Source organism: Lucilia cuprina, chromosome 3, assembly GCF_022045245.1.
Source record: "Lucilia cuprina isolate Lc7/37 chromosome 3, ASM2204524v1, whole genome shotgun sequence".
NCBI classification, from domain to species: Eukaryota; Metazoa; Arthropoda; class Insecta; order Diptera; family Calliphoridae; genus Lucilia; species Lucilia cuprina.
This window is the reverse complement of record NC_060951.1, coordinates 12,428,707-12,442,439: the sequence shown is the minus strand read 5'-3', so window position 1 is coordinate 12,442,439 and position 13,733 is coordinate 12,428,707.

Genomic DNA, 13,733 nt, shown 5'->3' with positions numbered 1-13,733 from the left:
GTTTAAGAAATAATCGCGATGACGCGAGAGTTGTTCCCCAACTCAGACCTGAATTACGACTGCTTTGAAGTTTTTGAGTACAAGATTAAACTTCACCGTGTTGCCATACAGAACTACAGAAAGACAATTGTAAATGTAATATGAAAATTAGTGAAAACTTAAATTTAAAACAAAAAAAATATATATTGTGAAGTCCCTGTATTTAATAATTATCGATGCATCAATCATTATAATGTTTATTTTAGTAAAAATTGTATTATTTTTTTGCATCAACTGTTTACACTTTTGTTGAAACCACCACCATTGGGCGCTTGAACAAAATAACCGAATTGAGTGTTAAAAACAACTTTAGGGGATTAACTTTAATTTGTTTATAAGTATGACCGTAGGAAAATACAGGACTACTTTGAATCCCTTTAACTTAATAATAACCCAAAGCTGGTATGATTTTTATGTTAGTGTTTGTGGCGGCGAGCTTTAGCTGCGCAATACGCCACGGGCCACTCTGTCCTTTATTGTTTATTTTGTTTTCTGGTCCACCAGGACACTACAAATATTTAAATGTTTTTGTAGATAGGGCCTTTTGTTTTCTGTCAATAACATCGATAATTATGGTCGGAGGTGTCCAATTTTTGCCGTGGAAATTTGTCTTGATGCAATACATTAGAATCACCAATAAAATCGATTTTGAATTTTTGGTTGGATAGTGTCGTTTGCGTCGTTTATGGTATAAAAACAACGCTTTATTCAAGGCAAACTTATTTCGATTTGGCTTCTAGTCTGTTAAAAATAAAATATCTCTTCAGTAGCAAAAAAATTTTTACAAATAATCATAAATTGTTTTTGTATTTTAATACAAATTTCAAAAAGTAATGCAAATATTTTAAAGTGAAAACAAGTTGTATGCTGTATTCGGATATGCCGAATCTTATATAATCACCTTTCAACATACATATATGTACATTTCTTAAACTTAAAGTGAATTACGGATAAATGATCTACAATATGTCTTTACAAATTCGAAACTTTCTCTAGTGATTACGCCGACCAACAATTGTTTTATCCATAGGATTGTGCAGTGCTAAAGCCGAATCCGAATCTAAATATATTTATTACACGAAAGTTATCTGGTACAATAATTTGGTGGTTTTATGAATTTTCTTAAGTTTTTCATTATTTTTTTTCTGGCAACACTGTTTCAATGTTTAAAAACCGGGCATTGTCTTACTATTAAGTTAATATAATTTTAGGCTGATATCTTATTTTTTATGTCATTCATGAAATAAATAAAAAGGCTTTCAGTGACATCTATTATTGAAAAAATAAAAGTTCATTTGTATATTATAAAAAAGGTGGTAGACTTTGCTGCTGTAATGGGTACGCCAGAAACTATGCTACACTATATATGTTTTATAGCAGTAAAGCAAGAAATTTATCTTTTGCTTTGGAAATTTTTGCTGAAGGTCAGCAAAATTTCCAATAACAGTTCTATTTATTAAATAGTATTTAATATGAACTTTGTATGCTACTGAGAGGTGGGGTATCTCAGCAAAATGTACCGGTAAGAAATGTACGTGTTTGTGTGTCGATCAGAGCAAATTTTGCTGAGCTCAGTGGGTGCAGCAAAAAATTCCATTTAACAATTGGAAATGACGTTACAAAGAATGGAAATGACGTTTGTCTGTTTCAAAAATAGATCATATCTTCTTAGTATGAAAGCGAAAAAAATATTTTTACGGTTTTCGAGGTGTAGGGGACATACAATATGTTGTAGTACTAATATTTGGAATTTTTGAAATTTGTTATGAATATAAATGATTTTTGGATGCAAAACTAAATTTTAGTTTATATCCACATTTTTGCAAAATACCAGGGTATTTTGCAGAAAAACTCATTAACAATGATATCTTAAATATGTATTTTTTATAATGCCTCTACTAAAATTAAGTTACAACGACAACATATACAAAAATCTGAATGGGCCCATGGGAACCTTTACTCCTATGTTCATAAATGCTTGATAAAGTTATTGATGGTTTATTGTAGGAATTTTTTTATGAAAAATGTGCGTAATAAAACTAAATTAAGCGATTAATATTGGGAGTTAGAAAATTAACTTCCAGTTTAAAATGTTTAACTTTGATGAACAAAAAAAAAAAAACAAAATTTCGAACAAAAAAATTAATTGTTAGTTTAAATTTAATAATATATTTGTTTAATTTGTATAAAAATACTGTTGATTATTTTACTAAAATCAAATTTTCTTGTAATGCTCTAATGGTACTATTCTTTTATGTAATCGCTGGGACTATATTTTAATTTTAGTGTTAGTATTGGAAAAATTAATTTAATTAATTTATTTTTATATTATACTAGCTATACCCAGTGGACTTTGCTACCCTAAAAGCAAAAAAAACCAACTTACACATGGGAGATGCCACTCGTCAATTTTTCCGAATTTAATTCATATGAAAAGGACCAATCCCCCATTGAAAGTTCTCAAAGATTGTCAAGCTAGAACACATAACCTTTAATTTGAGACCTTGATTAATAATATCAAACAATTTATTTAGTAATTATATTCCCAAATCCCTAAATACTTATAGCGCAAAAATTTTCAAAATTTACGAAATTTCCCAAATAAAACTGGAAATCCCCAATTTGAAAATAAATCCCCACATCGGGTGACACTAGACTATAGACTAGACAATAGACTATATTATAGCCTGGACTATAGACACTATAGAATGCATTAAATGCAAGATTATAGACTATACTGTAGGCAAGACTATAGACTTGACTGTAGAGTAGAATATGCTATAGACTAGACTTGTATAGGCTTAAGTAGACTATAGAATATACTATAGACACCAAAGAATGCATCACAGACTATACTATAGACTAGACTATAGAATCCACTATAGAAATGACTATAAACTAGAATATAGACTAGACTATAGACAAGACTATAGCATAAACAATAGACTTGACTTTAAATTGGTCTATTCACTAGACTATAGACTAGACAAGACTGTAGACTAGACTATAGATTAAACTACAGCCTAGACCAAAGATAAGATTATTGACAAACTATATTTTAGGCTATATCGATTAAACAATGGGGTAGTTTATAGACTAGACCATATAATTTATTATAGACTATCCTAATATATATTATAAATTTCTTTGTAAGTTTGTTCATTTGTTTGTGCGTCAATCACGCCTAAACGGATGAACCGATTTTCTTCAAACATTTTTCTTGGAACATAAAAAGATATATGACCGGAAAATTGATGAAAACGATGGAATTAGGGTGCTATAAATCGACTTTCGAATAATCGGAAAAAGTCGAAAAAAGTCAAAAATAGTCGAAAGTGGAAGAAAAGTCAAAACAAAATAGTCAAAAAAGTAAAAAAATAGTCGATAAAAAGTCAAAAACTCGAAAATAGGTGAAAAAAGTCAAAAATTTTACAAAAGAGGAATAAATTCAAAAACTCTAATATAGTCGGAAAAAATCAAAAAAAGTAAAAAAATAGTCAAAAAAAAAAAAAAAATAGTCAAAAAAAAAAAAATAGTCAAAAAATAGTCGAAAATAGTCAAAAAGTCGGAATTTTAATGCGAAAATATTTTCGATTTATCATTTTAAAATGTTAGAAATATATATTAGCAAAGTTGCGTTGCGAAAGTTGGAACAAAACGTGTATCTCGTATAAATTGGGAAAACGCGAAATTATTTTCGATTTTCGGGCATAATTACTGTTTTTGTAATTAAAAAGCTATTTTTGTCTGTTCTAAAGCTAAATACTTTCGATTTAGCTTTTAAAGTGTCAGAAATATGTATTGGCAAAGATTCGTTGCGAAAGATGGACCAGAAGGGGGAATAGGCATGTGGGTAAATTTAAACTTAACGGATAAGAAAGGGTAATTATGTGTAGTTTAGGTACTTCTTCGGAAATATACAAATACTTGAAATGTATTTTGCTGTAATCAGTCAAAAGGTATATACTTATTAGAAAAATTAATTTAAATTGGTTAAAAAGGGTAGTTTCATGTTTATCATTTTCATTTTAATATTTTAATAAATTAAAAATTTACAGATAAAAGGAACGAATTTTGTTTGGAATTTTAAAATTATAAAATGAAGTTTTTGAATTTGTGTGAAATTTAAATTTATAAATATCAATATTTTTGACAAATTAAACTATAAAGGAAATATTTGTATTTTTGCTACATTTTATGAATCAATTATGTCTTATTATGACAACGATTGAACCGAATTTTATGAAATTTAAACCACACACTTCAAGACTGTTTTGGAAAGCTTTGATAAACATTTTTTGAAACATGAATAAGAAAGGGGAAAAATTAGTACACACTTTTTCTCTAATCCAATGAATATTATTTTTCTAAAGCACCTTCACACGAGCACTCAAATGATATGATCTGTCAAAATATTGTGTACAATGATACGGATCGAATCGTCTAAACACAATATGTAATGAAACCTTCATACATATAGATTAAACTATACACTAGACTATAGACAGACTTATAGACTTAACTACAGACTATTAAATAGACTAAATTATAGACTATACTATAGACAAGACTACAGACTTACGAGTTCTAGGTCTGTTTATTTAGGAGCTTTTTTAGATTTACTATTAAGTAATTTTTTTTCGATAGAATTTAACTTTTTAAATAATATAAAACAGAATAGTGGTATTAACAATCAATACAAATATAATTTTATATCTTAAATTAATTCGTTTTTCGTTTAAAAACAAATTAATTATTTATTTTAGTGTTCATCGATCTTATTGAATTGAATTAAGAAGTGCAACATATGTTTTAAGTTGCTTTCTTTTTTTTTAATTAAATTTTGCAAACAATTTCATTTTCTTCAGCAACAACTGAAACAAAATTAATATTTTGTGATCAATAATCAAAACGAAAAAAACGTGTAACATGTGTTTTATGGCACCGGAAATTAGTATACAAAATAAATACTTGTGTTTAGACCAACAGTTGGTTATCTTTTATAAACTAAAGTTCAAGGTACTGGACTCTTTGCAACGTCGTTAATATATTACATATTTGTTTGCAACTTTTAAAACACTTAAAATAAAAGTACTTAAAAAAATACAAAATTCGTTAAGAATTTAATTCTGAAATTGAATTACAAAATTACCGTCACCGATAATGGGTTAAACAGTTTATTCAACTTCAGCTTTTGATAAAAGCTTTGAAGATATATGTATGTACATTTATGTAAATCAAGACAAAATTCATGTAAAATATTTAACGATGCCGCCATATGAATTCCCCGACAGATGGTTCTACGTACCGGAATGAACCGGAATGACAGCAACAATATGCTTCTGTACAGTTTGCCAGAACCGGTTGCACCATATGTCCACACAATTAAGGTGCAACGCCTGTTTGGGCAGGGGTCACCTCAGGTCACCTTTGTTGACCCATGCTGTCAACAACAGCAACGAAAATCAATGTCATCATCGACATCGTCGTCATCATACGCCACAACTGCGCCCTCCAAAACGCAATTACAACATATAAAGCAGCAACAACAACCCTAGCCGCATTTTAGGGACCTGGGGTGATATCCATATTGCAGTTTTACTGCAATGGCCTCAAGAAAATTAACCGAGATAACCACATTTATGCAAAAAAAAAAAAAAAAAACATCGTGGTTGTTGGAATAAAATGACAAATCCACTTCACTTTAATCCACAGGCATAACAATAGAAATCCTTGGTCTGATAAACTATGCAACCTGGAAAGCAATATTTTTTCTAGCCTAGGACCTCATACCCATAATCGTTTGTATGGATTGACCTAACGACTTTAACGTCTCTGAACACCGACAGTACATAAAACAAAAGAAAGACTGGCTGGGCTTCAGAGAATTCATTGATCATATTTTGAATGATCATACATCTCCTAGTAACGTTCACCAAGCGGATAGCAAATGCCGCGTAACTATCATCGCAGCAGCTTTATTTTTGCTGGTCGACTATCAGTAGTGCGCTCGCAGACGAGCATGATGACATCCGAAGCAACAACCCTGACGACCATGGTATTATCCTGCTGAATCATGACATCCATGAGAACAAGCGGAATAAATGATTAGATCTTTTGAAGAACTGCAACTTAAGCTCAAGTGATAGTAAGTTGTGGTCTACAGTTCGGTCCCTCTCCAATACGACGAAGAATTATGACAGGGTCGCGTAAAGTTTGAAGACACTATTATTTTCGATCATGGTTGGGTCCACTTTTTATCGAGCACCAAGAGAGAGAGAGCAGCAGAGAGAGAGAGGCGGAGAGGCGAAACGAAGTGTTGTTCATAAACTCAATATCAATGAGCAGCCAGCTATTATCCAATGCCTGGAAAAAGAGTCGATCCAATACAAACCAGTCGCGAAGACTCTTAAGGCGCTTTTCTTACTGCAGATGTTTAACCATCTAAAAGCATCTTGTCGCCAGCATGGATTCCGTAAGATGCACATCTCAGCATTAACCTCCATAAACAATTTAAGTGAAAAGACACACCTAGTGGCGCTGGACTAATGGACGGTCTTCGATACAGTTAGCCATGCCGAAATCTTCCTGAACATCTTGCAGTCAACCATGTCCGACAACTTGAAGAGATGGATTGTGAATGATCTGAGTGATCGTCAGTCGTTCGTTTAGTTTAGAGACATGCGTTCAAAATGCCACAAGCGGTGTCCTATCTCCCCTGATTAACTTCTACTCTAAACTCAATGTGTGGAAGTTATATCATATGCGGATGACTGTACCATTATGCGACGGGCCAAAACATTGACAAGCTATGGGATCGAGTAAATGGTGAACCACCCAAAGATTTTGGGGGTTACCTTTGACAGCCTCTTTATCTCCTCAGCTAATGCGAAGTAGGAACAAGGTCCTTAAAGTCTTAGCCGGTAGCACTTGGGGAATGGACTAAGAAACCTTGTTGGCTCCATATAAAACAATTGGCCGGTCCTTAGTCAAATATGCTGCTCAAGTGCGGTTTCCTTCGCTTAGTAGTACTCTGTGGGGAAATATTCAAAGCTGGTCTGTAACGGGCTACATGCAAAAAATCTCCGAGCTCTAAAAGAGAAAACAAAGATGCCACAAGAAACATAATGTCATGCAGTTTCTCCTGAGATATTTCCGGAGGAGTCTTCTCAACATTAAAATCACTCAGTGGATATTTTATCTGTGTGACGCCAGAGACGCCATAAATACCGCGGTCTTTGGTTATTGCAAGAATGTTGCTCTTGGAGGTCGCCCACCGTATATTACAGAAATAGAAAAGAACATGCGGCGAAAAACAAGAGTTGCTCTGGCACAACTGAAATCGGTATTGAGCAACAGGCTCAATAGTTTAAGCTGTTACAACAACAACTTTATTAATGAAGATCGCTAGCAACGTCAAATTTTGAGAAATGACGACCAAATGTGAAAATATAAACTGAATGAATTTATTAAAAGTTTTTTTTCAAATTATTATTTGTAACTCCCGAACCAATATCGCGATATATATTTATTATGAATTTTTAATATTTACTAACAAATATTTAAATTTCGCAGAAGTTGAATAAACTGTTTGAAAATTCATTCAAAGCGGTTCATTTCGAATAATAATTACTCTTCAATACGCCAGAAGGTGAACACAAAAATGATGTTCACACTTTTGGGCAGTGTGATATTCAATAAAGATAGAGACATAAGTCATAAATTCCTGAACCTAAAACTGACCGAGTGTTGTATGACCATTAAATATGTATTTGCTGCAAAATTTATACATCTATCATTAGAGATACTCTTTACTATACGAACGAAAGTCTGTCCACATGCATGTTCACGTAAATAATTCTCAGAATGTGTTCATAATTTTTCAATTATCGTAAAGTTATTTATCGTCTCGCGCTTTAAAATCCAAAAGTTTATGGAGGGCGTAAGAATTGAAATCAAAATATGTCCAAGTATGAAATGAATAGAGAAATCAGTATTAAATACTTTACGCTTGCAAACGTGTGCATCTTAATCCAAGTCGCTAAAGTCACTACGAAGAACACCAACTACAACTAAAAGTTAACGAATTGAAATACTTACTTGCCAAGATCAAAAGTATTCTCACTTTGGGGGCGTTACCAAGTTTAATACATTTATTACAGAAACTGAGAAAAAAGCCAAGAGGAAAAAAACTCTAAGAAATGATTTGCAGTCACTGCACAATGGAATGAGAAATTCCAAAGGAAAATAAATGTATAGGATGTACACTAGAGACGTCCAAAAATGATCGACTAACAGCATAAGTTTCTGTAAAGCTGTAATCATTTGGAGTCGTTTCAATCAGATGAATTAATTTGGATTTAAAGTAATTTATCTGTTTTACAAAAATCCGCATCTCCATAGATTAGGAGTAAGTTCGGAATTTATCCGAACTTTCTACTTCTTTGTCTTGATTATTGAATATCGGGGCATCGAGCAATTGTTACTAATTTGGCATAGAACCAGAACTAAATATTGTGTTAGTATTAAATTCGGGTCAAAATTGTTGTTGGACTTATTGAACATTGCTGACAATGATAGCTTTTATAAAATCAAGAAAGTATTGATCAGTGATAACGCCAATTAGAGTTTAGATGAGACTGCTCACTGCCAGGAATAAGCTTTGCTTGGCTTCCTTTGTATTGCCTGTAAAGAAATATGATAAAAGAAAACAAAGTTTACACCCAATTTTAAAAACTTAGGATTGCACGAACACGTTGAACGTCTGACAGATCAGATAGATCAGAGAAATGTGAGGAGATGAGTAATTGTTTCCTCTTCCTTCTTGTTCTGACAACTTCTATAGATGTCTTTATATGGAAGACCTATACGTCTTGCATGGTTTACAAATTTACAATGACCAATAATAACTGATAAAAGGTTTCTAATGAGACCTATTGGAAAGGAAGTCCTATGAAGATCCATGCGAGGCCACAGCGTCCTTGCAAACTAACAGGTATGCTTTTGAGACCAGCGGTAGTTGAGCTAGACTATAATAAGTAACAGATATGTGTTTCTTAATGGCCGATAGCATAAACAATAATGTTGCAGTTTTGGTCCATGTGATCTTTGACCCAAACCAAAATAATTGTTAAATGCCTCGCCATCTCATTGAGAAACGGCCGGCATTCTTGGACATGTCTTGAAGTAGAATATACACCGATCAGGGTTTTAATAACGACTTGACTTTAATAAAAACAAAAAAATGTTCATTGATGTACTTCAGTCAAAATATAACCTAGGGTAGAAGGGGGACCATACGCCACTTTTTTTGAGGCGACCTCAAATTAAAACCATAATATATATTCTTAATTTTTTTCTTGGTTCAGATACTTAGATATGTTGGCTTTAGTTTTATTCCTTTCAACCTTTCCTAAGTCATCCTCATGTACATATTTTTTTAACTTTTCCGCACTGACCAAAAACGGGGATTCCGCCCCATCCATGGTGTAAATGCGCCAAAGAGACGGGGCAGATTTGTCATTAGTAAAATAAAAGAAAAAATTACAAAAATAAAAACTTATTTTTCTGTTTTATATAATAAACCAGACATTTATTGTTTATTTCACAAAACTTAACAAAAAAATTAAAACAAATTATTACTGTTTTCCAAATTTTGTTCTACATCACAAGCATTACATATATTTGGCGCATGTGCCCCACGATCAGTTCTGGGGTTTAGTTTCAATTTTTTTCGGGCTTTAAATTATATTATCGAAAATATTATTATGTCTTATTGTTCACTACTATTGACGTTCTAATACTGACCAATATTTTTTTTTAACTAAAAAAGCTAGCGCAAAAAGTTCACACAGTGATATATTTTCACAACCCTTTGAAAAACAATTAATCATGTCTGCTTCCCATCATATGTAAAGTTAATGTTTTAAATTTTTAGGGATGATAGATAATCGATAAACAAAAACAAAATTTGATAATGCGATAAAATCGATTACTCCGTTTTCAAGTTATTCACATTGACAGATGTGCCCCTATGGCGAATGATCCCCCTTCTACCCTACTGGTACTTATATTAAACAAAAAATTTCAATAAAACTAAGCCATAGTGCAAATGAACGTCAATTCTATCTATAGAAGTAATAATTATGTTTCACGTTGTTATCCTAATTTACGTCGAAAACGCGCAAACTTAAAAACAATTTTACTTAAAAGACTTTAAGCTGGAAGATCCACAAGCAAATGACGATCATCGTCATCATCAACATCATCATCAATGTGTTTTTTTTTGGGTTTTGTTTTTGTTCTGCATTATTTTTTATGCGAACATAGTTGGTCAGCAATAAATTCCTTGTTACTCTTGGACTACCACCACCTCCAGTTGAAATCCAAATAAAATACACTTGAGTTGAATGCATTTTTGCGTGTATGAAATGCCGCCAGCACTAATAATGAGGGCACGCCATTAAAAACCAAAACAGACATTCAGAATCACTTCTGTCCAATGTTTGTGCCATGTTCTGCATTGTACTCTGCTGTCCCGGTTTGTCTTGTGTTTTATGTTTGTTGCCTTGTACACTGTTGTATTCTGTTAATCCAGCCCAACTATAGCTAACGAATAAGGCTTAACTTAACCGCCAACCTTCTTCCATGTCTGGCCATAAATTCATCCAATTCTCTTTATGTTTTTTGTGCAAAAAAAAAAAAGATTTTGAAAATTGATTTCTCACCTTCGTTCACGTTTACATTTCGTTTGCAGTCGATAATGATGCTGTTTCTGTATAAGAGATGAGTTATACACGTAAAAAAATTAATATAAATTGTTGTCAATAATTATGTATTTAATAAAATTGAAAATTGATTTAGCTGTCAAATTAAAGTAATATCAATGTTATATCTTACTACAATCGAATGCTATATTTAAACTTCACGTTTCCCGTAAGTGTTGTCCAAAATAATCTAAATTTCAAAAAAATCTGTCAAAATAATGTTACATAAGTAGATTTTACAAATCTGTTTCATTTCATGTCTTCATCAATATCTTTCAGTTACAAAAAAAGTAAAATACTTTTCAAAAACACAATTATTTCGTTGTGTGTAGAAAAGTGTTCTACATGAAATTCTGACTTAAAAAGATGTTGTTTTTATAATTAATTAATACTTACTTCGTTTATATCTTTGTTTGGTAATATAGTTTTTTTTCTTTAAAGACTGACATTAAAACGTGATTGCCTCCTTTTTGTGTCTGCTGTGCTTGTGACTCTCTTAATCGTGTTACGGTATGATCATTGTGGAATTTTTATGCAGCATCTTTAGAGATTTGAATCATTTAAAATATAAAAATTGTTAAATTAAATTTTAATAAAACACATATTTAGAATTGTCATAACTGTATTCATAAATTTTTAATGAGGTTGTTGAAGGTTTATTATAAGAAAGTTCGAACGCAATATATCAAGGCTAAAACTAAGTAGTTACATAATATATTATTTGTAAGTTATTACAAAACTTATTCTAAGTAATGTAAACGATATGTATTGTTCGAATAATCGAACAATCGACTTTTTGTCGAAAAAAGTCGAAAAGTTGAAGACGACTATATTGTTCCAAAAAAGTCGATAACTCGACTATCGTCTGTGAAAAAAGTCGAAAAAAGCAGGAAAAAGTCGAAAAAAGTTGAAAAGTCGAAAAAAATCGAAAAATGTCGAAAAGTCGGAAAAAGTCAAAAAGTCGGAAAAAGTCGAAAAAATACATATAGTCGAAATGTCGAAATTCGACTGTAGAAAAAATCGAAAAGTCGACTTTGTTAATAAAAGTCGAAAAGTAGGAAAGTCGGAAAAAGTCGAAAAAAATCGAAAAAGGAAAAAGTTGAAAAGAGTCGAAAAAGTCGAAATAAGTCAAAAAGTCGAAAAAAGTTGGAAAAAGTCGAAAAAAATTGGAAAAAGTCGAAAAAATACATATAGTCGAAATGTCGAAAAATTGACTTTTCATATAATGCAAAAAGTCGACTTTTAACTAAATGCAAAAAATCGAAAATTCAAGTCAACTTTTAACTAAATGCAAAAAGTCAACTTTTAACTAAATGCAAAAAGTCGAAAAGTCGACTTTTAACTAAATACAAAAAGTCGACTTTTCGTTTCAACAATAGAACCCTAATATACTTATATTCATTGAAAAGTATGTTGTTGAGTAGTTACAAGTCATTACCATGTTATTTTCTGAATAACAATTATGTGATTGAATTCGGATGTTATTCATTACTCCCAAAATTTGTCTGCTGCAGGTAGCCAATAACTAAATTAATTATTTGATAATAAGTGGAAACTTATATCCTTAGGTTCATCCTGAAACATAAAATTCGTTCAGAGAATAAAAATATTAATATGGATACAAAAAAGTAAGCATGTAGATCCCGATGTAAATAAGAAATTATAAATGAATTTTCAATAATATTGACTCCAGAAAACGGCGTAAATGATATTCTGTAAAATTAATCTTTGTGGTGGCCTAGGTGTATTTTTTCGGATTTGATGTAGTATACATCCTCTTATCAACCTAACTTTACCTTGTGGTACTTTTAATTTAGTCAAAAGGTACTTTTTGAGTTTTCTAAAATATTAAACCTAGAAACATGAAATTATGCTTGTAGAGCCACCCCGGAGTAAGTGAGAACCTACACGCAGAGAAAAAAATGGTTCTTATATAACTCTCTACCAAGTTTAATGAGGATTTTAAATTGAATGAATAATATATTTAAATGTAACAATTTACAATATTTTTCATTTTAGAGTTCCTCCTCTCTGATTTGATACCTATATTTGATACAAATATTTTATTAAATGTTAATTATAACCACGACATTTTAAAGAGCTTTAAAATGTTTAAAATTCTCAAGGATGAAAATTTAATATATATTTAATTTAATATATAAAAATTGACATATTTTCCGGAAATCCTTAAATCCCTCCTCGCGAAAATCTGTCCCCAAATTAAAATACCCAATCCCCACATCTGGCGAAACTGACCAATGCAAACTTTTGATTTTATGTAAGAGAGAAACAAATATCTATCATCTCTCTCGCGGTACGTAGTTTATTGTACTCAGAAACTTGATTTTTTTAGGTTGTGGTTCTGATATTTGTGACGTACGGTAATATCGGTTCATATTTCGCCTAGCCCCCATACAACTGAACCCGCCGAAGCCCTAAGTTAAGTTTATAATTATGTTTTATATATTCGTGTCTAGACAAAGAACAGGAAAATCAAGTTCTATACTAGCCTTGATGACAGTCATGAATTTTTTAATTATAGGGCCTCATTTAACCCAAGCCCCTATAAAGAGCCCGTTTCAAAATTTTACTTAAATGTCAACAATTTTAATCAACAATAATTGGCTTAAGTATGTCTCAGGAAAGGTATAATTCAATACAACAATGTTTCTCTGTGTGTATATTAAGCCAACTTTAAAAGAGAAAGAAGAAAGTTTATCTGCATAAACCGGGACATAAAAATATAAAAATGCATGCACAATTTCGGATCTGATGTTATACATATATACATCCTACTTTAACCTCCTTTTTATGTCCACCCTCAAAAACGATGGGGGTATATTGATTTTGTCATTCCGTTTGTAACACATCGAAACATTGATCATAGACCCACAAAAGCATATACATATATTCTGGGTCTATTTGTCT